Here is a 26,567-nt window from a genome sequence, read left to right on the forward strand (position 1 = left end):
AAATAATCTATATCTCTCAGTATTGAGAATAGTCTAACTACCTAATGCCCTTAGAATGAAGAATAGCTTACTTCTTCAACAATTTTGTAGAAATCTTGTCTTTTTCATATTATTATAAATAGTGGATAAAGGCATTGCTGAATTAAAAAAAATCATTCACTAATCTCTGAATAGAAGTCTAAACCAAACATAGAAACTAGGTCAACCAAAATAACAAGTTCAGAATATTAAAGCAGCAGCATTCAGTGCTGCTTTTATATATGACTGAACTATACATATATAGCCATTTTCAACAACCAGTTGTAAAACTGTTAGCATAAGTAACTGAGCCAGGAGAAATAAATTAAAACTTTTATATAGTCCAAGAAGTTGAAAGATGCAAAATTCCACAAAAGCCATTTCCAGTGATGTCTTAATTGTTGGAAAACAAAGAAATGGCCTTCTTAAGTTAACTTGTGAGAAGGGTGGGAGACTCTCTTTCTATCCTGTTCAAGAAGGATGTACTACAGAATTCTTTAAATTAATCAAGACTATGAAAAGATAGTTGGGGGGGGAAGTATCTGCTTCACAATGCTTTATAAAAATGTTATATAAGACGTATATTGGGTCATCACTCTAAAATGTCTCCAATAATTTATAGAGACATACTGGTGAGTGGAGTGTTTACAGAAAAGGTTGGCTCCAGATGAGGATGGAGAAGAGATGCTTGCTTAAATTGGAGAGATTTGGGAAGTTCCCGGCTATACCCAAATCAGTTTGCAAATAGTCTCAGCAAAGATGAAAGAATGAACACAGTGGTAAGGGCAAGATGTTCACAGAAGAAGGGTTTTATTCCAGCCCAGGAAAAGAAATAAAATGTCAGTGTTTGTCAGTAAATTAAATTGATTTTGCAAACCAAGCTCAATGTTAACCATAAGATGTTTGACATATCCACTATATGGTATTTTGATTTCTTAATAGAATTCAATGTTGTCCCATATTTTAGCTATTCCTAGGAATGCTATGAAAAGGAAATACATATTGGACACGACTTATGTTATTTCCTGCTTTCACACCTGATTTGTTAGTATTGTTTTAAAAGGTACCATTCTTGAAGAGAATCAAAAGCCTACAACACTCTGAGTCTTATGTTTTTAAATTAGTGAAATGCTTACAAAGTCAAATGAATTTTCTTGTTATGTTGCCTACTTCAGCAAAGATATTCAGTAGTAGGAGAAGCTTGGATGTCCATGATCACAAAATATGAAATGACACAAGGAAAAGAAAGAAAAGTACAATGGTATAAGTGTTCTTTCAGGTACAGAGTTCAATTTAAGCTAATTTTCAGCAAAATGCAATGGACAGGGTACATAATTTTTAAAAATATATTCCATCATTCATCTGGAATTTCTATGGTACTGGATCCAGGAGTTTATAGGATGTCATTCACAGTTCAGTTTCTCTACCCATCAAGCCCATTTTCATCAGGCAATGGGCAAGTCGTTGATTAAAACTCAAGATATATAAGACAGATATATATTTACAGCTTTGCAACATTTGTGATGAAAGTCAGTCTTATAAGTAAGACTTACTCAACGGCTAAAAAAAAAAAAAAAAAAAAAAAAAAAAAAAAGGCCTCCCTGGATTCAGGAGCCCATACCTGAAACACTTTGTAGAAAATCAGCACCTTTATAAGAATGAGGAGTGCGTTTCTTACCAGCAGGAAAATAAAAGAACAAGACCCATTCACTCTAGCAGTCTAGAGTTCAATATAAACTTAGACCCTGAGAATATTACCCTGGCCCATAAAAGGAATTTTTTCTGAACTTCATAAAGGAGGGGTCAGGTAGAACAGAGTTTTATCTGAGTGTAAAGAGGATTATAAGTGTTGTGGGATGGTAGGTGGTATTCCAAAAATGTAAATCAAGTGGCCAAGAATGTGTTTTAATATTTTTAATAGCCCTAGGCTTTATAATAAATTTTTGTAGGGTGAGAAGGTTTTCGTGTTGTTTTCTTTTAAATATATATGAGACTTTTCTCTTTAAAACCAGTCACTGTAATTTAATACTTAATGACTATGGGCTATAAGTAGTATGGTTTACAATTTAATTGATTATTTTTCATGTCCTTTGGGGAATGTATTTTCAATTATTAACAGTGTAAAATATTGCCTATTCTTCCTCTCATTAACACATTCCATCAAAAATGGAAAATGGAGACTCCTGTTAAAGTCTAATGTGATAAATTGACATTTTTCTTGCCAATTCTTTCCACAGTCGGAATACCAGAATTTTTAGAACCTGTTTAAAATGTAAATACTTAAATTAATAATTCTGAGATCCAAAGAGTTAACATTTATATCTTCAGGAAATCCAAATCATTCCAATGTTCTAAAAGAAATCTTTTGGAGAATTTCTATATTACCCATAATATTACACTTAGTAGATATACATGACTTTCAATAATTCACTAAAATTTTTACTCCTTATAATTCATATGAGAAATTAAAAGAGCATTCCATAATCATCAAAGTGCTTTTCAAATATAAACCAATATGAAAATTAAATGTTTTTAAATTGTATTTTCAAGTCATTTTTCAGTTTTACAAATACATGTTGGGTCCAGCTAAGTTCAAAAGTCATAATCTTTGTTTAGTTCAAAGTTTTGCTAAATGTTCATGTTCTAACACATGAATTAATTCAAAATTCAAAATTAACACATACGTATTTAATGTTGATTTGTTTAAAGTTATGCATCTTTCCACAATTGCCTGATTTCAAATACCTAAGAAGTTAGATCGATTTATAAAATGAATGTTAAAATTAGATATTTTTTGATATGAGTTTACATGGTCCACCAGGGAAAAGAAGAATAAAGCATATTAATATTGTAGAGATTATGTCATCATGTCTCCACCAAGTCCTGTTTCTATGTAAAACTCTACAATAGTGTCCATAATCTCATTTGGCTCCCTTTTCAACTAAAATGGCAGTTCTTCCTCCTTGGTATATTTGCTTTGTCATCTTTATATTTTTTCTTGAAAATAAAACTTCTTTTGGTTTGGCTTTGTGGAATTTAGAAAATCTAAAAGTCAGATTAAAAATGTTAACTAAAAACCAAAAAAATACCCTGTAACTTTAAGGGTGCAGAATTTATTGTACCCATGATATTATTTGTCCATTAGAATTCATTTTCTCTGAAGCGATAAAAAGCTTTTCTGCTTTTTCTGAAGACACATGTCTAGAGATATATATGTTAACCAGAGAACTCTTTTCTCTAATTTTTTTTCTTTAAAATTAGTAGTCTAACTGATTATTTTTTCTAAATGAACTCAAAACTGTCTGACTTATGACTCCAATTGCAACCTGTTTTAAATAATTTCTTGACTACACAGGTTTATAGTTGAATCAGTGAAGGACATTGCATGTAAGATTCATGTTTGCTGGTGTGTTTGTCCTTAATGTTGTTGGATTTCACATTCAGCAAACTGAGAAGGACTACTAATACCATAATTTAGACTGAGAACTGTGAAATATAGTGCAGAGTTTTATTTTATTTTTTTGTTTTGTTTTTGACCCCAGGTACTTAGCAGTCATAACCTTGAGTATAATGAACTATATAAAACAAAAATTCAAGTCTTAAAAGGGAAAAAGAAGAAGACAGAGCCTCAAGAAAACGCTTGCTGTCATAGTTTAGATCAACTTTTAGAAAGCAATGTGAACACAGTTCTATGTAGGTTTCATTCAAGGAACTTGAAAACAGAATCAGTCACTGCAGACTACATATAAATGATTCATTCATTCATCTATTCAATCATTCCTTTATTCAACAGGTAAATTATTCAGTGCTATGAAGTGCCTGGTTCTATGCTAGGCAATATATACAGCAGTGGGAAAGAGATCTGTCTGCTATCCAGGAGTTTAAAGTCTAATAAAAGAAATAGATATTAAACAAATAATGCTACAAATAAGTATACAATTACAATTGTGAGATATACTGTGAGGGGAAATGTTGACTGCTATTAAAGAACACAGACAGGAACATAAACGATTTGCTTATTCTTTGACTAGACCAAGGAAGGTCACCCCAAGGAAGAAGCATTTAAGCCAGGGCATGACAGAAAAGTAGAAGAGGAAAAATATAGTTGGTCACATATAGACCAACTCTTAAAAAAGCCCTACAGCATAAGAAGCTTAAAATCTTTAAGCAACTTCAAAAAGTTAAGTGGAATACCAACATGCAGAGTACAGGGTATGGGAGGTTGAAGGTAATGCAAAAACTAAACCTGGAGAGAAAGAGAAAAAGCGAGAGGGGGACATCGAATTATGCACAACCTCACAGGACCTGTTAAAGATTTTGAGCATTATTCTAAGAGTCAAAAGTAACTATTGCCCGATTTTCACAGGGGATGAGGAGATTTGCATTTGAGTTAAATTATTCTGTTTGTTCTTCAGAGAATGGGTTATAGACAGGAATTGTGAAGAAGGAGAAGAAGAAGAAGAAGAAGAAGAAGAAGAAGAAGAAGAAGAAGAAGAAGAAAGAAGAACAGAAGGAGAAGGAGAAAGACTAATTAGAAAACTTCTGGGGGTGCCTCGCTGGCTCAGAAGAGCATGTGACTCTTGATCTCAGGGTCATGAGTTTGAACCCCACATTGGGCGCAGAGATTACTTAAATAAATAGAAAGAAAGAAAGAAAGAAAGAAAGAAAGAAAGAAAGAAAGAAAGAAAAGAAAGAAATCTTCCGTAGTACTCAGGCAATAAATAACAATAGCCAAGACTAATAATATCAGCAGAAAGAAGAAATGTGAGACACATTATGGATGTAGACTTTTCAGGACTTGCTAACTTAGTAGACATGAGGAAAAAAGAAAATAAGGCCAAGATTGAAGCCATCCCAGGACAAACGAAGGCACAGAAAAACCTTGGATTGTGAGTTACTTGTTTTGCGAGTGTTCCCCAAAATGAGCAAACATTTCTAATAAATTTTAACTTGATAAACAAGCGATTTCTCAAGCCACCCAGGCTATGGTACTTTGCTACAGCAGTCTGAATCGTCTAAGGCAGAGATGCTTATGAGACAACCAATTAGAGAATTTGGGTAGGGGGTCAGTAGAATAAGGTGTATGGTAATCAAAAACAAGTTTGTGCTGCTGTTGTAAACATACAAGTTGTAAAAGCCAGGCCTGTGGATGTAATCATCTAGGATTCTCCAGGACCAGCAAAGGGAACAAATGTACTGTACCTGCTGTCACCTTGATTTGGGCCCAGTGAAACCCATTTTGGATTTCTGACTTCAAGATCTATAAGATAATACATTTGTGTTTTTGAGGCCACTAAATTTGTAGTAATTTGTTACAGCAGCAGTAGGAAACTAATACAATCCCAGTTACCATAAATACAACAGAAGTTTATCCCTCTCTTCACCCTATAAGCAGAGGGAGGATATAGGTGTGAGAAGATAGATAGGGTTGTGAATGACATAAACAACAACAAAAGATACGGTTTACTGACTATAAAACATAAAATAGTTTTGTATCTCACTATCTAACAGCAATTTTATAATGTTTATTACATCGACTATACACGCAAAGACATATATACACACATTTCTACCTTTCTAAAAAACATTCTGAACCAACTGTAACATCTCATTAATTCATAAGTTGAATATTTGATGAGTATTCATTTTATATTTGTATTAGAGTTATATATATATATATTTTAACCATTTTGAAAGTATACTTTAACAGAAGAAAAGTCATTAAAGCAGTCTCAGGAAAAAAAGCTATAGAAATAATAGCAGACAGAGAATGGTGTCATGCAAGCCAGAGGATAATAACTATAAGAAGTATTAATTGTGCAAAAATAGCAAGCAGGTTGAGGATTGGGATGACTGATTGGGATATAACTAGCAGGAAGAGGGAAGTATTAGTCAATAAGGCTTAAAATAATTAAATGAATTAAAAAATCAGTGGGAGATAAGAAAAGGAGACAGAAGAACCACAGATTCTTTTGTTTTCTTTTGTTTTAATGTTTATTTATTTTTGAGGGGGGGTGGGGACAGAGAGACAGGGAGACAGAGAATCCCAAGAAGGCTCCACACTGTGAGCACAGCCCAATGCAGGGCTCAAACCTACTAACCATGAGATCATGACCTGAGTAGAATTAAAGAGTTGGTTGCTAAACTGACTGAGCCACCCAGGCGCCCCATACCAGTAATTCTTATACGAATTAGGGTAATGATGGGTAGCTAGTGAAGAAAACAGCACTGTGAGAAATAATCTCTTCAGGGTAATAAGGAAGGAGCTAGAAAAGAGGAAAAAGGTGACAGTTCAAATTACAGGGACTAGGAGAGGGAGGAAAATTGCTGGAGAAAAGTCCTAAGAACATGCTTAAAGCACAGCTGAAGAAACTTCCTTGTGAAAGAAAAAGAAACTGTCTTCCACGTCACTAGAAAGGAAAGAGAGAGATAAACTGGAGGTTTTAGAGTGATTTTACACTCAATAAAACTTGTTTCCTTATTGGCTTCTGAAACAAGATTTGACCTAGGACTGTGGTAATAAAAAGACTCAAGCTAGGAATGGGTGAGGATTTTAATAGAAAGTATAAAAAATACAAAGAAAGGTCAGTAAAATAACCATTAACCATCACTGGGGAAGAAAACTGGGGTTGAAAATCTGTATTAAAATCAGACTAATCTGGTTCTCTCTCATATTCTCAGATCTTCTCTTCAACATCTCATAAACATAAACATACAATGGTCTTCAGCATCTACTTATTTCTAATGTTTATTCAAGGTCTGATGTTCAGTCTTTTAGTTTTTTGTTTGTTTGTTTGTTTTTAGAAATTATTTTTTAGAGAAGTTTTGGCTCATAGTATATTGAGCAGAAGGAGAGATTTCTCATACACTCCCTACCCTGACACATGCATAGCCTCCCTCATTATAACATGTATATACTCTGGTAGATATATGGCATTATAAATTTGTCCAAACCCATTGAATATAAACCAAGGGTGAAATTTAATGGAAACCATAGACTTTGGGAGATAATGATGTGTTAATGTGCAGGCTCATTAATTTAAACAAAGGCTTTAGCTTTTTAAAGGCAAATTATTTCTAAAATTCACCAACAGACCATGGGAATCTGTCACTGCTTCCTCACTCCAGACCTACTGAACCAGAAGCATCAAACCAGAGGGCCTGAGAAGTACCAGATAGGTCTTTGATAAGACAATTAAGAGAAACACATTCTGCCCCACCAGGATTTTGTAAGAGTCCCAAACTTCCTTGCAACATATCTTGAAATGTCTAAGAAGGTCAGAATTCTAAAACTGAAAATATTTCCCGCAGTTATAAATTCTCATATACCACAAAAGCGTAAAAGGAAAATTTGGTCAACTATAACAATGTCACTCCTAGAGGCAGTGCCTAAGGTTCTTTAGCAGTTAGTAAACAGAACAGCAGTCCTGGAGAGTCCTCACTCTCCATTTCCTTTTTCTTTATCATGGGCTGTGGCACAAACTCACAGAGTCCACCCCTGTGATCAGGTAGGCACTGTAGTCACAGCAATTGTGTTATGCTAAGTGAGGTAAGCCAGGAAAAGATAAGTACTGTATAATATCACTTACATGTGGAATTGAAAAAGCCCAACTTATAAAAACAGAGAGTAAAATGGTGGTTATTAGGGGCTCTGGGAGGGAGGATAGTACAAATACTGTTTAAGGGCATGAACTTACAAGGAGTAGTGAATAAGTCAAGAGATCTAATGAACGGTATAGCAAATATACACAATATTGTATTATAATCATCAAACTTGTTAAGAGACTAGAACTTAACTATTTCAACCACTAAAAAACAATAATTTTCTGACAAGATAGAAGTGCTAACTATTGCCACAATGGCAATCACATTACAGTATATAAATGAATCAAATCAGCATGTTGTACACTTGAAATTTATACAATGTTAAATCTCAAATATAGTTCAATATTATTTTAAAAAAGAAAATGTTGAGAAACACTTATAATTACAAACAATGTGTATGGATTTAAATATAACAGAGGATTTAAAATACATTTATTGTATATATATTTTTCCTTTTAGCTTCTGAAATGCCCTTCTTTTGTATATTTGGATTTTGAAAAATGTATAGTAAGGACAAATGCATATACTTTCTCATGTGGTAATGTGAAACTCTACTTCCAGTCTATGATGTTTTATGATATTTTTTCAGCTGTCATGTTATTCACCTATGAAAATCATTGGCATCTGAAACAACTTACTGTCTATATTATTTTTCAGTATGACTTTGGGATACTGAATTAGTGTATAAGATAAATAAACCTACCTATGGTATCCATGTATACAAAACCTATCACCTACTTTAAAATTTAAAAAAAAATACAACTTTATATGAACAATAGAAAATATGGATGAAAAGTATCTAGAAAGTACAAATATGAAAATAAGCAGAGTGGAAAAATAAAAGCAGGGTAGCCTTGAAGATCTTCTTTCATTTGGTCTTCAAATTCTGACTTCTTAAAAAATACTTGTAGCTATAAAATAATGAAAAAATGTAAACAAAATTCCTATTTTTAATTCAGATTGTGTTACTTGAAATTATGTTAATTCATTTTAAGTTACAACTACAGAAAATTAAATAATGTCCACATGTTTAGATAATTATCAGTAATAAACACCATTTCTTCAAGGATAGGAAACCAGGGTTCTGTAATCTAAATTCCTAGCCTGTTTCTGTAGCCATAGCTCTCTATGTGATAAAGAAGTCACACACACATTTTAGAGGATACATCAATCCAATTCACAAATGTAACCAACTGGGTCTTTGGTCCCAAGCTTCTTTGCTCTCTTCTCCCCTGCTGAACTAGTATTAGCATATTGACTTGAAGAGAAGTCTCCATGTTTTCATATGTAATAATAAGATAGTAATAGCTAAGCATTATAAGTATTGTCTATGAGCCTGACCCTACATTAGCCACTTTTCATGAATTAATCTAAATTTCACAACAACCTTAATATACTCATTTTTTCAGATGATAAAACTAAGGCACAGAGGAGTATAGTAACTTGCCTAAAGTGACCTAGTGGGTGTGACACAGCTAGGATTTGGATCCAGACAGTTGAATTTCAGAGATTACATTCTTAACCATTGTACTCCACTGTTTCTCTCAAGGTAGTAACAAAGACTACAAGAGGGGAAGACACAAAGCAATTCAAAGGAAGAAGGGTCAAGAGTGCATTTCATAGAGAAAAGGGTACTGGGTACTTATATTTCCTTTCTCTGAAAAAAACCCTAACTATAGCATATTAGACCTTCTTCTCTTTGGGAATCTAGTTTCTGCTAGATTACTCATGAGCATCAGATAAAAATAACAAAATGTTGCTAATAATGCAGTGTTGCCTCACTATGCTCATGATGTTTATACAATTTGGCACTAGTCGAAGTCAATACTCGAGGAGCTATGGAAATCAAAGTCCACATGTTACTGCCTTATCACATATTCAACCAAGTAGAGATTTAGATTTTTTTTTTTTTACAGAAAAAATGTTCACAAGATTTTTATTTACAGTGTATAAATAGGGACTTGCAAAGGTAGCTATGTGAAGGTCTTAAAAACTTTTGTGTTCTCAATATTTAATAAAAATCACTGGTTTTTCCTTTACAAAAAAATCACTGCCTTCACTTAATATGCATATTTTGCTAATCTAGTAAACATTTTTGTTTGATTTTTGTTCACTTATAATTCTCATTTAGTGAATTTACACTTGCTCTTTGCTCATTTTTAAATTATCATGTTCATACTTTTCTTATTAATTAATAAGATCTCTAATTACTAATGTCATTAGCTCTATGTTCATTGATTAGCTTTTTAATTTTAATTATGGTAATTAGCCATACTAAATTTTAACGTTTTTATGTACTCAAATTTATGAATGTTTTTTCTTTAGGTACTGGGTCTTAGAAAATCTCTGAGTATATAAATATTCAGTTATATTTTGTTCTAGTAGATTTATAAGTTCAGTTTTTCCATATAAATATTTTACTCATCTGGAATTCAGTTTGGTATAAGGTGTGAGGTTGTTTCCAATTGGCTTCAACACCATTTATTTAATTATCCATTCTTTCCTCACTAGTTTGAAATGTCATCTCTATCATATGTTAAAATTCCATATATAGTTGTTCTGCTTCTGCATTTGTCTTCTGTTTCACAGATCTTTTTGTCTAGTCTGGCTCAAACCTACTGCATATTATTTTTATAGTTTAATAGTATATTTTACAATCTGGTGGGTACACTGTTCTTCTTTAAAAATAAAAGTTCTGGCTATTCATTAACTTTTTTCCAGATAAACTTTAGAATCACTTGACAAGTTCCAAGAAAGTCCCACTGGGAGTTTGATTAGAAATGTGTTAAGTTTATAGCTTAACTTGGAAAAGAGTGGACTTCTTCCTCTCCAGAAACATCTCTCTCACCATTTAGTCAAAAATTTGTCTATTCCCCTCAGTAAAATTGGGCCATTTTCTTCAAATAGGCATGAATATTTCTTACTAAATTTATCCATATATAGTTCTATTCTTAAGTAACTATTTTCCTAATATATTTCCTAACTATTTGTATTGTATATTTTGTAACAGATGTGTTAAAATGGAAAGAATACAGATTCTCAGTAGTGCTTGTCTCCATTGTCTCCATATCTTCTTGTCTCCATTCTTTAATGGCCTCATGAACTTCAGCAAATTCTAAGTATTTCTGGCCTTTCATTTACTAAGGGGAAAGAAACTATCTTGCCCTTACTCCAGGTTTATTACAAGGTTCAAGTAAAATAATGCAATTAATACCATATTATTATATAATACTAAGCTATGTAAATGTCATGATATATTATGTATAAAGAAACACTAACTGTACCTCCAAAAAATAAAGAATCAAGATTTAAAACATCTAAATAATTGAGCTAAATTATTTGTATTGAGATTAACCAGATGAAAGTTTGTGCATTCCACTTTCCTTTATATATATGTTCAATTCTTTTAAAATGAATAAGAACTATAGAATAATGAAAAATAATCTGATTTATATTTTCCTCTAATATATTATATTTTGTATCCATATTAGGCTAAAATCCCATCACAAAAACATAAAACCTATGAATTCTTCAACTCTTCCAAAAATGGGACCAAAAACGGTATCAACAATAAAAATACTTTTGTTTTTATTTAATTTGAAAATTCAGTTTTTTTTTAATTTAATTTATATTATATATAGAATATATAAACATAAAAGACAAATGTCTCATCATTAAAAATGACATTTTGTCAGGGCACCTGGGTGCCTCAGTCAGTTAAGCATCCGACTTTGGCTCAGGTCATGATCTTACAGTTCATGAGTTTGAACCCCGCATCTGGCTCTGTGCTGACAGCTCAGAGCCTGGTGCCTGCTTCGGATTCTGTCTCCCTCTGTCTCTTCTGCCCCTCCCTTGCTTGCACTCTGTCTCTCTCTCAAAAATAAACATTAAAAAAAATTTTTTAAATGACATTTTGTCACATGCACAGTGCCATAAAAATTGTATAATCATTTTATTTTTATTTTTTTTTCAACGTTTATTTCTTTTTGGGACAGAGAGAGACAGAGCATGAACGGGCGAGGGGCAGAGAGAGAGGGAGACACAGAATCGGAAACAGGCTCCAGGCTCTGAGCTGTCTGCACAGAGCCTGACGCGGGGCTCGAACTCACGGACCGCGAGATCGTGACCTGGCTGAGGTCGGACGCTTAACCGACTGCGCCACCCAGGCGCCCCAGTATAATCATTTTAAATGGATATGATGAACCACACTTTCATATATCTAGGACAGTTACTACAATCATGTAAGTGGTATAAGCATTTAACTGCAAATACATACATTACATATACATAAATAAAAATATCTTATAAAAATGCTAAACAACCATTTGGTTAATTTATAAAATACACCAAGTACTAGTACCTCGCAGATACATTACAATGCTGCAAAATATGCAGAGGCTCTGAATTAAAACTAGTTTATAACCAACATAGAATTTATTAGAAAGACTAAGGGCCAATCTACATAGAAAGGAATTGGTCCAATAATCTGGAAAAAAATAGCCTTGCATTTTATTCTTGTGAGCTTTAGCAATTTGTAAAAATTTTAATTTTTTTCTATCTCCTTGAGACTAAAAGTACCTAATATCTCTCTCCAGTACACATGCAAATGTAACAAAATTGTTTGTTAAAATTTGTTTTTAAAAAGCCACCAAGTACATATGAAGGCCATCAAAATACTGTGCATTTTAATTGGCAACTTCTTGACTATATGATATAGGCTGTTGCCCTACTTTTCAAATAGTCATGAAACCCTTAGTAAAGATCATTGTTAGTTTTTCAAGGACACAATGATAAAAAGTTCTTTCCTCTTTGCTGTTCAACACAAACACAAGCAAGAAATGATTTATCTGAGGAACTTGAACACAGGGCCATCTTCAAAAAACTCTACTACTCAGTGATCCCAACTCCAACACACTATATCCAACCATATTACTGCTCTGAAGACTTTTCCATATTAAAATTTCAGATCTACCAATTAGATTGAGAGTAAGATCTTCCCATTTTTCACTTAATGAATCGATGCCAAAAATTGTTTATATGAGGGAGGAAATTATTTTCTTTAAATACCTAATAAAATTTGTTATTATTATTTTGATTTAAATGTTTGAAGTGATCAAACTTACAATTTTATTTGATTTGCATAAACAGAAACATTTCAAATATCCAGACTTTTCCTTTCATCTGGCTATAGAAAAGTCTACATATTACTCATTACTAATCAGTGCTCTCTAAAGGTATAAAGAATTACTGAGTCTAACAATTTTACATAATTGAATCAATTCTACAGTATATTCCATTTTTCAGATAAAGATGAATTGTCCCTATGTCTTACCACATAACTCAAAGTGTTTCTGACCCATGTAAATTTTTACTATGATGCCTTCACAGGAGTCATTAAGCTTGGTCTGATAATCAAAATATGTATTATATTCATTGTGGGCATTTCAGTGTAATTGTTCTCTGGAGAATGATTTTACTTACTGAATTTTTACTCTGAAAAATTTGTCAAAATTTCAGTGTCTCATGAATCTTTCTTGTGAGTATTAAGTCATTGAGAAATTTTAAGTGAAAAAAAATAATTTAAGTTAAAATAAAAGCCTTTGCAAGCAAGATGCAACAATACATCTAATTTAAAAGGGATTAATCATTACCAATTTAGCATCAAAAGAACTGTCAAACAAAAGCAGTTCCACATGGGCTATGTCATGGAAGGCTAAAAAAGATGGGCCACTTACCTCCCCGCCCTACCCAACTACAGAGGAAAAGAAATAAGCAAATAAATTAGAGTCTCAAAAGAACATGTGGATTTCTTTTATAACCATGCCTCTATAAGTAGGATCCACATTATCAGAGTCCCTGAAAAACATGGGGATTCATCTATAATCCATGTTTTCACCATGGAACATCGAGGAAGTCACTTTCAACATGTCCATTCTGCTATCCACATGTGCTTACTCTTTAGAATTTATTGGATTGATTTGATCTATTCCAGCAGTGACTCTGGCCATAGAGAAACTCTATTTCTCCTTCCTTCTGCCCCACTTTCCTCTCTAGTTTGCTCACAAAAAGCATTCTAGGGAAGAGTAAAATTCTTTTTACACGCACGTGGGCAAGCACTGAGAGAAAAAGACAGAGGATGAGAGAATTATGAAACCTGAAAATGCAATGAGTAAATTAAGTGGCTCTAGAGTCATATGGGTCTAGGTTGTAAACACTCCTGAAGCTACTTAGTAACTGTGTAATATTGGGTATGAGGCTAAGTCTATCTGAATCCCAATTGTCTAATCTACAAAATGGGTTGGTATACCTACCTATTAGCAGAATTAGAAGGATTGAAACTATAAGAAAATCTATGGCACATAGTAAGTCTTTAATTAATAATAGTTTACCATGAAGTATTTTGGAGGAAGAGAGTAAGGATTTATCTACTTATAAAACAGACCAAAACCAAATATTCAAGAATAACTTAATTGCAGTGTTGACATAATAATATATAATGAAACTATACCCCTCTATATTTTTCACCTAAGAGTACATACAGAATATCTGAAGTTCTTAATTATTATATTAGATACAAGGTAGAAAATAGCTAGTCTTGCATTTGTATAATATTTTCATGTCAAGGAGATATAAAATAATTATAATAAAGATAAATCAGAAGAATTATAGAAGCATATCATTGTAAATGTTTTATTTTATTTATATTTATCTCATTTTATGCCTGAGCTCTATGCTGTAGAGCCCTTGGAAAATTTTAATCCATTAAAATAATTTATTTCACATATTAAACACATTGTCTAGATGTGACAGATAAAAGTAACCTATAAAATATGTGATCAGGAAAAGTGGAAAAAGAGAAGAACTGACAATGCAGGATCAAAGTAGATATACTGGAATTAATTCAATGAATTTTAAACAGGCTAAAGCTTCCTTATTCCCAATTATATTCATCTGTTTGAGTACTTTGAATTGCTGATAATAGAAAATGCAATTCAAAGCAACTTAATCCAATAAGAGAATTAATGTAGCATATTACCGAAATGTCCTGAGGTAGGTTTCATGTGGGATGAGATAAAGATTCTAGGTGCATATCTCTGATATTTCTCACCTCTGCCTTCATACGTGAGCCTTGCTTTTAGATCAGCTTCTCTTGGGGTCACAATATGATGTCATGAATAACTGGTGTCATACTTCCTCATTTACATCAAGGAAAAGGAGCAGGATATCATCCCATAATAATCTAAAAAAAGCTCTGGGTCTTGCACTGATTAGACTACCACTGTGCTGATTTCTATGGTCAAGGGGTATCTTTTGTTGGTTGGATGAAGTCTTTCTTACTTGAACTAACCACTTAGGGTAAGATAGTCAAAATTCACCACTAGGGTTTGGGATGGGATCAATTGCTACCAAATTACATGGCTGCTACTAAGAACAAGTATAGTAAAAAGGACGTTGGAGAGGCATCCACGATACAGTATCCACTATGTGTATATACCACAGCTGAAGCTTTTTATGAAAACCAAAATTTCATGACATAATGAAGAGAGTGTTTATCACATGGTACACATGGTATAGTTCAAGTTTTATTGAGTGTGCCAGTTCCATAGTTGGCTATAATAATTAAAATTAGGCACACGTAAGTGAAAAGTCTTACTGTGATGCCATAGTTGATTTAATATAAATGGGTGATATGAAAAGTATTATTTGTATCTTAGTAGTGATTGTGCCAAGGTTGTTTTGGGCAGAAAATAGGGTGTGTCCAGAAAAACAATATAAAAGTAGAGAAAATAATTTTATGGACTCAGAAATGTCAAATCTCAGAACTCTTTTTTTTTTAGAGAGTGTAAGGAAACTCATGATTGGTTAAATAATAAGAAATCAAAGAGAATAAAGAAAACAGCCAATAGTGCTCTGCAGGCTAGCATATTTAGTCATTGTTGTATAAATTTATATTTTTAAAATGCATTTTCAGGGATGAGAGTAAGAATAGAGGTTGAATAGGTAAAGTACAGATAATTTTTCAGTTGGTGAAACTATCATATATGTTACTGTAATGATGGATACCTAACACCAGCAGGACAGAGTGAAACTCCATGTATGAAACTTAAAAAAAAAATCACTTAGGATGTCAGGGGATCCCAGGATAGAATGCAGAATGTGACAGAATAACCTTTATTATGAATGCATTAATTAACCTTCCTAAAGGGAGTGAGGAAGAAAGTTGCTGACCTAAGCAACTTTGGAAATGTGTGGAGTTTAGAAGACTAAAGGCAAAAGGACTGCACATAGCACTATAAAGCTGTTTCCTGTCCAGGTTTGGGTTATCAATTCAGAAGCCACTATAATGTATATTGGAAGTGAATAATTAAATAAGTGGATAGTAGATGGTGAGGGCAAGTTTCTCTCTTGGTTTCTAATACTATTTTCTAGTAAAAAGAACCAAGAATCATTGGAGGAAAAATGGCTGATTCTAGGAATGAGGAAGAAAATATACAAGATGAATCTGGAGCACTGTACAGTGCCAGAAAATTAGGAAGTAGTCAAACAAAACCACAATAATGGTATATGTCAAAGGGACACAAGAATCAAATAAAACAGTTCTCAATGGCCAAAGCTGGAACAATTTGAGCGGCAAAATAAAGTAGTATTGGATTATGATGCACGTATAAAGTAAATATCCATCATTCTATACAGATACAAATAAATGATTGAATGAATAAATATATGAGAGATAATAGGCAAATATCCCATGTAGAATTCTAAATAGTTTATGTAGATATTTTACCCTTGGGGAGGTAGAACACAACTCCTCACTCCAAGAGTGTGGCCTGTACAGAGAACATAGTGAGAAAAAGAATAGCATTCCTTCTTTTCAAAGAGTGTAGTAAGAGAGAAAAAGAATATCACAGTTCAGAAACCTTACAAACCTTTACTACGTTATCAAGATTAACACTGTGATAAGTCAGGTTGATAGTATGGACCCTTGATATACTTTTTCTCTGTGGTATTCCTCCTCAAAACTCATAACCCCAGTCTAATCATAAGGGAACACTAACATAAAAATACCAATAGAGAGAATCCACAAAATACTGACTAGTACTGTCCCTCTCCACCACACACACACACACACACACACACACACACACACGTAAAACCTATCAAGGTCATAGAAGAGGTTTGGAAAACTGTCACAGCCAAGTGTAGCTGAAGGCAACATGATGATGAATATAACATGGGATCCTGGATGGGATCCTGACACAGAAAAAATATGTGACATGAAAGTTAAATCTGAATAAAGTATGGATTTTACTTAATAATAATGTATCAGTACTTGTATAGTAATTTCATGTGACAAATGTACCATACTAATGAAAAATGTTAATAAGGGAGAATGGATGTGGGATATATGTATTATCTTAACTTTTTTCTGTATATCTAAATATATTCTAAAGTTAAAAGTTCATTAATTTTTGAAAAATCCTAGTAAAGTAGGAAAATAAAGGAACTTCATTAAGTTTATGAAAGTTACCAATAAAAAGCCTCCATAGACATTAAAAGTGAAAAGTCAGATGCACCGTATTTAAAATTAGGAATGAAACAAACAAACAAACAAACAAACAAACAGAATTCCCATCCCTGTTCCAAGATTGCTGTGGAGGGTCTAGTTAGTATATTAGAATGAGACCAAAAAATAAAATATATATGAATCACAAAGAAAGAATAAAATCATTCTTATTCTCTTTAAAAAAAATGTTATCAGGAGCCATGTTCAATATTGGAAGGTGTAATGACTTACATCATGAACAGTGGCCAAAAGAATAATTTTGATATACAACATAAGCAAATAATCAGTTGAATTACCTATGTTTCAATTGCTGGAAAAGAGAGAAAGTTTTCATATTTAATTGTTCAAAAATGAATCAAAGTAGTCAGTAGTTTCATTCTATTGATTGATTGATTGATTTTTAAATGTTTGTTTATTTTTGAGAGACAGAGGGAGACACAGAATCTGAATCAGGCTCCAGCCTCTGAGCTGTCAGCACAGAGCCCTAGATGAGACTCGAACCCACAAACCGTGAGATCATGACCTGAGCCGAAGTTGGATGTTTAAACCGATTGAGCCACCCAGGTGCCCCACTTTCATTCTCTTCAAATGACAAAACCATATGATAATGAAACTATTAGGGTAAACCCTGGGGGAAAAAATTCTCAACTATACTGTGATTTTAATTACTTTTCACTATTGGATAAGTTGTTTTCAATGTAACAGTCAACTTCAAATTTGTCTGAATATTTAAAACAAAATAACACTGTAGTAGTTATTGTGAGTTTAAATTAAGATATAAAAATACAGTAACACTAGGTTTATTAACATTGTTGGAATATATTTAACAAAGGAAAGCTTTCCAAAAAGAGAAGTTTCTTGCTTTGTACACTGACTCTTTTTATTCTAGTCATTTTTTGAATTTTCTAAAAGGTAAAAATTCTCCACATTTTTTAAAGTTCTGTTCATTCATTCATTTATTTATTTATTTAGAGAGTGCATTCGCAAGCAGGTGAGGGGCAGAGAGAGAGAGAGAAAAAAAAATTCCCAAGCAGGCTCCATGCTGTCCCCGCAGAGCCTGAGGTGGGGCTCAAACTCAAACTCACACACTGTGAGATCATGACCTGAGCTAAAACATGAGTCAGACACTTAACCAACTAGCCACGCAGGGACCCCAAAAATTCTCTACATTTTATTATTTTCTATGATTTAAACATTTCTATTTAGGATCTTCATTCAGAACATCATAGGTTATATATTGTTGCTATACACATGGCTACAGAAGTTCATTTCTGCCACCAACAATTTTGTTCTAAATGATTACCAATGGGTATGTTTTTATGTTAGTTGTTTCTGTATGTTTTCTTCACACCTGGTTGTTATATAACTCAAAAACATTCAACAAATATTTGTTATGCCCCCACAACTTGCCAGGAATATTCTAGAACCACAGATGTAGCAGTGAACAAAACAGACAAAATTCCTGTCCTCATAAAGTTTAGATCCAATCATTTCATAGCATCGTCAGGGTTTCTGTTTCTGCTGATTTCCCTCCTCTCCAACTGCAGTATTTGCTATCCATTGCAAATTCATAAGATTTCTTTTAAATGTGATAAGAAATTAAGGTCATTTATTTCATTAGATGCATATCACCTTAATCTGATGCACAAGAAATTCTAAATCTATGGCCTCTGAACAGCAAATAATTATGTATATTTCTTTAGAGCTAAATGCTTTCTCCACTAATTTCTGGAAGTGCCACTGTTTTTAAATATAAAAAGGAATTAGAACTCTATAAGGAGGCTGGTATTAAATCTCAGCAAGTAGATAGAAAAATATGAAGCAACTCAATTTCCTGGTCAAGTAAAATACTTTTCTGAAATTTACACCTGCAAGCCTTCCCACATTCTGTTTACTCATCTGTAGGGTTCTCCCAACAACTTTCCCCAAACATTTTCTACTGGTCCTTTAAGATACAGCACAGATATTACTTTCTCTGGGATGCCTTCTCTACTTTCACCAGGCAAATGCACTGCTCCCTCTTCTGGCCTCCTGTGGACATTGGTATGTACATCTACTGTGATACACATCACAGCGTTTGAATTATTTAGTTGGATATCTGGTTACACTTGTGACTATGAACTCCAAAAGAATGGGGTGATGTGATCCCTGCTTCTACTCTCTGGACATTTACAGCTTAAGACATGGAATGGGTTTCCAAAACTTTGTTAGAGCAGTGTAGTGTAGTGGTGAGGAATATGAGCTCTTAAGACCAGGCTCTTGTCCTGACTCCACCACTCTGTCCAAAGTAAGTACTGCCTGCAGTAGGGCCTTAATACTCCCCTACCCCAGTCTTAGTGTTTATAAAGCTTAGTGAATGACTCCTATCTCTTAGACTTATTATATAATAAAAGAAATAACTTATCTAAAATTTCTAATAGAGTGTTTTGGAAAGCTTCACTAACATTAATAGTATTATCCTTAATTTTAACTAAACTTACCATATTTGGTATGTAGTTGGTAAGACAACAATATTTACTGAACCACCATTGTAGATGGAGAAATAAATTCCATTGAGAAAAACTTAAAACACCAAATTCCTCTCCAAGATGAGTTCATAAACCTATAGTTAACTATATGTAATTGTTGTAAATGCTGTGCACAGATCTCTTGGTAGTTATACAGACATATTAACTTAGGTAAGATTGTATAGAATCTTAAAAAATCTTATCAACAATCTATATTATGTGCAAACATTTTTTGGAATGGGTTTAAATTAGACAGATGTGTTTTGACAGGTAGAATTAGAAAAAATCATTGTCTCCCAAATTTTATCACTTAGTAGATGAAATTTATATTTACTTTCAGGTGAAGATAGTAAATTAAATAGAAAAGTTCCTCACCTTAAGATCACATATATTTGCTAGAATAAAGGGAATAGCTAAGGACATTTAGCCTGTAGATAAAAGCACAAAGGATTAATGTAAAGATGATTGTATTTGAATTATCAGAAAACAAATACACCTCTGAACTTTATTTTGCTTATGAATGACCTAATGAAAAGATAAGCTTTTTAGTATAGGGTAAAGATGTCAGTTAGGGGAACAAATTTTAAAACCAAATTTTGGTTATGGAGTTAACGCTTAAATATTTGGTACTGAAATTTTAATATTCTTGTGCCAAACCTTTCTTATATATATTGTGAAACTGTGCAGTGGTGCTGAGAGCTCTTCCTTTTAAAATAATAAAATATGAAAGCTTTTAATTTATTGTTGAATTCAGTGTGCCAGCTAAATTTATCATAAACCCTTGAAAAAATGAAATAATGGTTTGCAGTTGCACTTTCCCAGATGATGAAGCAGGTTTATGGCAAGAACCAGAAGTTGATCGCCCATCAGTCCAGATCAGGCTAAATCAGCCAGGGATGAGCAAAGGCTGCCTGGAGCTCAGCTTTTAAAACAATGTGACAATGTAATAATTCCTTCCATCACAATGTTTCCTATCAAGAAAAAAAAAGATGATTCCCAAATAATAATTGATCCCAGCATCCTGAGGCATAAACCAGCCAAAACTTGTCTGATCTTTTTAATACAAAAATCACTATATACCAAGAATTCAAGTCCAGGTGTCTAGGGCTTTAAAATAATGTGCAAAACATACTGCAGCCTCTGTGTTATGGTCTCATCTTTTGATTGGCTGGCCGAAGATTTGGAAATCCTTGGTCATGTTTATCTATTTCTGGTATCCCACTAGGAGTTCAGTAATCTAGACCTCTCTGCAACTTGCCAGCCAATCGGTACTCAAAGAGAGTCATGCATTTGATGAAATGGGTGTGGAGAAAATCCCAGCCCCACAATCACCCCCTAAAATCTGGGGAGAGTACATACTTTTCAACACTTTCCATTTTCCCTCAACAGAGAGTTTGGGCAAAAGCAACAGTGATGAAGAGTAAGACAAGTAATGTCCTCAGTGGGGCCTGTACACCCAGGGAAAGTTATGGGACTCCCACAGACAGACAGTGATGGCAATTTTACTGCTCACTTACAGGAAGGCTTGAAGGATAATGAAGACAAAAAAACATATATCATGAGCATGAGCAGCAAAGAAAGGATGAAAGAGCAACTATGTTATTTTTCCCAGATTAAAAAAAAATTCTGCCATTTATAATTTAAAATTTTGGTATTATTCAATTGCACTGGAAGAATTTGTATTTATTTTTATTTTTTATCTTTTAAGTTTTTTATTTAAATTCTGGTTAGTTAACACATAGTATAATATTCGTTTCAGTAGTAGAATTTAGTGATTCGTCACATACAACACCCACTGCTCATCACAACCAACACCCTCCTTAATGCTCATCACTCATTTAGCCCATCCCCCCAACCACCTCCCCTCCAGCAACCCTCAGTTTGTTCTCTATAGTTGGTAGTATCTTATGATTTACCATCCTCTCTGTTTTCTATCTTATTTCATTTTTCTTTCCCTTTCCCTATATTCATCGTTTTTGTTTCCTAAATTCCAGATATGTGTGAAATCATATGGTATTTGTCTTTTTCTGACTTGTTTTGCTTAGCATACTACACTCTAGTTCCATCCACATCATTGCAAATGGCAAGATTTCATTCTTTTTTGATGGCTGAACATATACATATACATATATATACATATACACCACATTTTCTTTATCCATTCATCATTCAATAGACATTTGGGCTCTTTCCATAATTTGGCTACTTTGATAATGCTGCTATAAACATTGGTGTGCATGTGCCCCATTCAAATCAGTATTTTTGTATCCTTTGGGTAAATACTTAGTAGTGCAATTGCTAGATTATAAGGTAGTTATATTTTTAACTTTTTTTTTTTTAATTTTTTTTTCAACGTTTATTTATTTTTGGGACAGAGAGAGACAGAGCATGAACGGGGGAGGGGCAGAGAGAGACGGAGACACAGAATCGGAAACAGGCTCCAGGCTCCGAGCCATCAGCCCAGAGCCTGACGCGGGGCTCGAACTCCCGGACCGCGAGATCGTGACCTGGCTGAAGTCGGACGCTTAACCGACTGCGCCACCCAGGCGCCCCTATTTTTAACTTTTTGAAGAACCTCCACACTGTTTTTCACAGTGGCTGCATCAGTTTGCATTCCCACCAACAGTGTGAAAGGGTTCCCTTTTGCACTAGAAGAAACTTTAAAAGCTAAACACAGGGGCGCCTGGGTGGCGCAGTCGGTTAAGCGTCCGACTTCAGCCAGGTCACGATCTCGCGGTCCGGGAGTTCGAGCCCCGCGTCAGGCTCTGGGCTGATGGCTCGGAGCCTGGAGCCTGTTTCCGATTCTGTGTCTCCCTCTCTCTCTGCCCCTCCCCTGTTCATGCTTTGTCTCTCTCTGTCCCCCAAAAAAATAAACGTTGAAAAAAAAAATTTAAAAAAAAAAATAAATAAAAAATAAAAAAAAAATAAAAGCTAAACACAGATAAAAGTATAGAGTGTGAAGTCAAGGAGAAAATTATCTAAGAGTTCTAATGCCCTTAAAGCATCATCATTTCCCATGAACAATAGAACTATTACAGCATATAAACCCCACTTGAATCCCTTATTTCTTTGGTTTTTTTCAATAACATTCCAGCAGCTGAAAAACTACCTTCACTTTCTACACTGTACCAGAGTATATAGTAACCATCACAAATTATCTTAAACTGACAATAAATTCTAAGCACTAATATAAAGCATGGCTTCAAATACTAATTTTCGTTCAAAATGTACATCATATGTTATTTATGGATCAAGAATGTCTCTTTCCCATGTTGCAATCTGTATTTTAAATAGAACTTTTTTTTTAAGTTTTGCCTATTGCTATAATATTTCTGATAAAAGAGACTGGATGGTTTTATTCATGGGACTTAGAATATTATAATGAACTGATCAAGAGAAAATGTTTTTGAAAACACACATAATAAAACACAGGGGCACATATATAAAGTAAGGCATCTGAATTACATTAAAACACAAATATGGAAACTCAATAGTCTAGAAGCTATAATTTTAAAAGAAAGCATGAATGGCTGGAAAACTCAAGAAGGTGCAGACAAGAGCTTTGATTGTTTGGACATTTGCTGTAAACTTTCTAAAATGTTCTTAGATAGCATCACCACAAAATTTTCTTTAAATATCATTATAAATCTCATCCCTACCATTGCTCAGAAAAAAAATATGAAAGCATAGAATTCTAACTTTAAAAATAATTCAGTATGTGTGCATTCATACTGATCCACATACTATAGTAATAAAATCAGACTGACAAATATTTATAGAGTTTCTTGCCTGTATGTGCAAGAAACAGTACAAGTCCTCAGCTTCTGTGGGGATCTATCTGGTATGCCCCATAGTCTAACGGCCCAATGGAACCATCCCAGGCATTCAGTCTGGCACTATAGTCAAATCTGATATCAAGGCTTATCAGTGAAATGATTTGCATCACAATGAGAAAATATTTTACATTTATGCTGAATTCAGTACATTATACTTTTCTTAAAGCAGCAGTCAAGGCATATTATTAAGCCAAACTTGAACATAAACACTTACTAGATTCATATTTCACACTATTCCAATGTAGGTTCATATTGCAATAATTATACTTGTTGTTCATTTATTTCCTTCAAGGAGTGTGAAAATCCAACTGAATTGATGAAGTAAACATCAGTTTGAGTTTAGAGGCTGGGGAAATTATGTGCCCCAGTTACTTTGGGGCTAAGGCAATGAATAGGAAACATGGGCATTTCTTAGAAGATCAGCATCATAGCACTATAATTTTAGATAAATATTGTTCAGCTAAATGTCTCACTTCTGGGGTATAGTTGAAAGCCATTTCAAATGCCTCCTTTTTTAAATTTTTTTAACGTTTTTATTTATTATTGAGAGAGCGTGAGCAGGGGAGGGGCAGAGAGAGAGGGATACATGGAAACCAAAGCAGATTCCAGGCTCTGAGCTGTCAGCACAGAGCCCTATATGGGGCTCAAATTCACAAACCGCGAGATCATAACCTGAGCTGAAGTCGGATGTTAATCAACTGAGCCACTCAGCCTCCCCTCAAATGCCTGCTTCTTACCAGATACCCCTTTTCCTGCTAAAAGAGTGCATATGTTGGGGCGCCTGGGTGGCGCAGTCGGTTAAGCGTCCGACTTCAGCCAGGTCACGATCTCGCGGTTCGGGAGTTCGAGCCCCGTGTCAGGCTCTGGGCTGATGGCTCAGAGCCTGGAGCCTGTTTCCGATTCTGTGTCTCCCTCTCTCTCTGCCCCTCCCCCGTTCATGCTCTGTCTCTCTCTGTCCCAAAAATAAATAAACGTTGAAAAAAAAAAAAAGAGTGCATATGTAAGACAAGTCACCATCAGATATTGATAGCTTTCATTAGAAACTTAAACAATTTCCAGGTAATAAGGTATTAAATGGCTTAAATAGAACAGATAAAGCCCGTGGAATCTTTCAAGTTTAGGGATCCTGGTTTGCTGCTTATAGCTTCCATTTTGCTTCCTTGCTTTTGCTCTTATTTTAATTTGATCTATCATTATTGGTAATAATACCCAATGTATAATATTTCACAATATTCTTTGAAACAGTGCTGTACCAGAAGAACAAGGACATAAATTTAGAAAGTTCAAATGTATTAATTTTATAAATGTATAAATTATTGTGAGCTGAGCTCTGTCTTTGCATCATTCCAGTTAAATAAATACTAACACTGGAGAGAGCATGAGAGAAATCTATTTAACTTCACATATTCTAATGTTGCTTGTGTTTTACTTTTCTTATTTTATTCTTCCTGGTGATTCTAGTGAATGTATACAAGAATAGTAAGTAGTCTTAATCAGAAACATCAAAAACATAAATTAAAGATTACAACTTAGGAATTTATAAATTTAAACCAGGATGTTTTTTCTTATATAATGTAGAGTTGACCCTGAACAACATGGGTTTGAACTGTGCAGTCTGCTTACATGTGGGCGTTTTCTTCCCCTGATAAATACAGTAGAGTACTGTAAATGTTTTTTTCTCTTCATTATGATTTTCTTAATACTTTCTTTTCTCTAGTTTACTTTACTGTGAGAATACAGCATATAATACACATAACATACAAAATATGGTTAATCAAATGTTTAATGCATAAGGCTTCTAGTCATGCAGGAAATTATTAAGTTATTCCTACCAGAGTCTCAGTACATTATTAGTCTATCAACCTTAAAAAACATAATTTCTGAAGTTGATGTACACCATGAAAGAAAACTTTAAAAATTAGACAACAAAATACCTTTATGTTTTAGCTTGTATTTCACAACAACATACAAATATAAAATATATAAACTAAATTTGTGATATGTCACAAACATATAGTATCATTAATGTTCCATATACTCTCTTAAATACTAAAATAATAACAATAAAAACATAACCATATATAATAATTATCAAGGCTTATTATCTGCTAGGTACTATACAAAGCTATGTATGTAGATTATGTCAAACAATTTCCATTACAACCCTTCAAGTTAAACTCTTAATATTCTCTTTATAAATGAAGAAACTGTGGCATAGAGAAGACAAGCAATTTGTTGGAGATAACAAATTACAAGGGTTAGAATCAAATTAAAGCTGAATTTTATTTTAAGGCATTTTTTATCCTATTCATCACTACTTTAGGGAAAAAATAAAAGGATGAATATCCTTACAATTCACTTATGAAGAAGAATTTAAAAAGAAACATAGTAAGATGTGGTAAATTCTGCTAGAGAAGTTTACAGAAGTTGCCACTGAATACCTGGCAAGGTAGGTCACAAGAAGTTGCAAAGTTAAGAAAGACTTCACAGAGAATCCAATTCTCAAAACTTTCAAAAGATAAATCATGTGTACCAAAGAAACCCCAAGGAGAAATAGAAAGTAGATTCCGTGATGTGAAAATATAGTAAGTCATGAAACACTATTTATCATAAATAGATATTTCATGTTATAAAATGTTAGTACAAGTTCAAGCAGATGTGTCATAATACTCAAGTAATCACTTATTAAAAAAGTTTATACCAAGAAATTTGCAACAATATAGTTTATCTAATGTATCTAGAACTCACTTTCTGAAAACCAAACCCTGAAATATAACACAACTATATGGTCCCCTTATACACGTTTTCTAGTTTTAATCTCATAACAACTCTTTGAAGTATATATTATTATTATCCTATTTTATAGATAACAAAACTAAAAATCTGAAAATGTGTCACTTTCCCAAGACCACAGAGTTTATAGTTTGACTGTCACCAAGCCCATGCTATTCACCACGTTGTTATGCAGCAAAAAAAAAAAAAAAAAAAAAAAAAAGAAAAGACAAAAAAGAAAAAAAGAAAAGAAAAAAGTGTGTT

This window comes from Lynx rufus, unplaced genomic scaffold (genome assembly GCF_022079265.1).
Source record: "Lynx rufus isolate CCGP_SWC_20201006 ecotype Redwood Valley unplaced genomic scaffold, mLynRuf1.p SCAF_3, whole genome shotgun sequence".
Classification (NCBI taxonomy): domain Eukaryota; kingdom Metazoa; phylum Chordata; class Mammalia; order Carnivora; family Felidae; genus Lynx; species Lynx rufus.